The following is a 2,171-nucleotide window of genomic DNA, read 5'->3' as shown; positions in this document are numbered from 1 at the left end:
GGATTCTGAATTAAACCAATACCCGTTCTCTGAACAAGCATGCTACATCAGTGGTTATGTTGAAGTTACTATGTATATTTCTGGACTCCATCTAGAATATTTGGTGAGACCAAGGCCAAGTCAGAGACACGTCTGAGCATAGCTTAGCACAGCATTGTGCTAATTTTACTTAATGATTTGTTCGGTAGACAGAGCTGTCCAAAGATCTGAATCTGTTCTAAAATGTACTGACTCATATTTGGTATAGCTATAACAAAGGGCCATAAAGCAGTTTCAGCTAAATTTAATTAAATGAGCACGAAGAATGACTACAATACAACAGCTGACCAAGCTGCAACTAATGGGTTTTCAATGCTGAAAAATCTTCAAGAAAAGCCGGCAGATAATCACAAACAAAGAAAATGTATTCCTTCTAATAAAGGACACTGAAACATTGAAAACCCGAGATAATTCAAAAGGATGTCTATGGAGGTTCTAGTAAAACCGAATCACAGTGGGAGACAGCAAAAGACAAAAAACATATTGACAGTGTTGCCATGTGACATTAAAGCCAGTTGGCCTTTAGTAAACACCATATTGGCCTTTTGTACGTAAGCATGGTGTGTTCTAACCTTGTTTGAGAACCTGTCTTTCCGGACCCTCGCTCTGATTATCTTATCAGTTAGTATTGATGTGCCTGCACGTGTGTTCTGGTGATGACAGCAGCATCTTGTCATTCTTTTCAAGCTCAAGGTTTTCAAACTTGACTTTAGTAGGAGGAGGAAAGGTCTAATGGCCCTAAGAGGATTTTTATTATTTAATTTCAAAAGCACTTCAGTTTCTGTTTGACTGAACTGGAACCAAAGACTAGGAAAGTCCAGTATGTGCTATTTTCCAACATGTGTGCACAACGAAAACACCACTCTAAGGGTAACTTGAGAGCATGCAGCCGGAGCTTTTCTCTAAATATCTGAGCATGTTAAGTCACCTGCATAAATATGTCATTGGCCATCAAGCATGTGAGGCACACTGCTCATTCTGCAGGACGCCACATTTACAGAATAATCTGCACATTTTCTTGTTTCTGTGGTTTGCCCCATGTTGAACACTGGCCAACTTAAACAGACCATGACAAACACTCTCTACAGAACATCGTACGTTTTCAAGTTTATTAGTGAAGTACAAATAGGGTAATACACAGAACTAATCTGACTGCTTATTTAAAGATATCAGGTGACTGCCATCATGCCCTTTCCCCACCCAAGTATGACATAGACTGTATATTCTGTAACCAGAGCATACAGTACTGAATTAAGAGTCTGCCTTTTAAAAAAAAGACTATTATTGACATTTTGTAGAACTGAAAATAGCCTCAGTGATCAATGTCTCAGTTCATCTTTAGCAGCTCAAATGAAGTGCATCTTTTAACATTATGTAAGTATGAATTCATTATTAGGGCTACTTTAATTATTAAAAACGGGCCACAAGAAAGCACTTTGCTTAGACAGATTCCATTTGCAACACAGTGTGAGAGTCTTCATTGGGTCTAAAAATCATTTTCTGTTGCAGCAGTGACCATGAACCTGCTGAAGTCTGATTATGCAGAGGCCCTTTGTGGGACATTTGGGCACTGGTTAGTTTTGACAAGCTGCCATGTTGGAAGAGCGGCAACGAGAGACTGTAATGGCGTCACCTCCCCCTTCCTCATCCCTCCCTAAGATTGAGTATTGTTTATATTTCATTGAATTCTACATATCGATTGGAAGAAATGTCATTGGAAAAAGGGCCACCGTTGATGTGCCGGGTCAGAGAGGAGCAAATATTACAATGTGTGCTGCAATCTCAAGTGCTGGTTTGGTTCTGCACAAATGCCAGATTGGTCCCTACAATACCGAGCGACTTCTTTTGTTTTTAGATGACCTCCACCAACGACTGGTGCCAGAAGCAGAAAGGGAACAGGTTGGAGGAAACCTGAGGACATTTGTAATTGGCATAGGGACAATGTTGCATTTCACCAATCACATGCAATCACAAACTGGTTTGAGGCCCATCCAAGAATGGTTTCCCTTTTCCTCTCCCCTTACTTGCCTTTCCTCAACCCCATTGAGGAATATTTTTCTTCCTGGAGGTGGAAAGTGTACGATCATCGGCCACATGACCAAATGTCTCTACTTGATGCAATGGATGCCGGC

This window comes from Morone saxatilis, unplaced genomic scaffold (genome assembly GCF_004916995.1).
Source record: "Morone saxatilis isolate NCDOM2014 unplaced genomic scaffold, NCSU_SB_2.0 Contig10, whole genome shotgun sequence".
NCBI classification, from domain to species: Eukaryota; Metazoa; Chordata; class Actinopteri; family Moronidae; genus Morone; species Morone saxatilis.
This window is presented reverse-complemented; position numbering follows the sequence as displayed.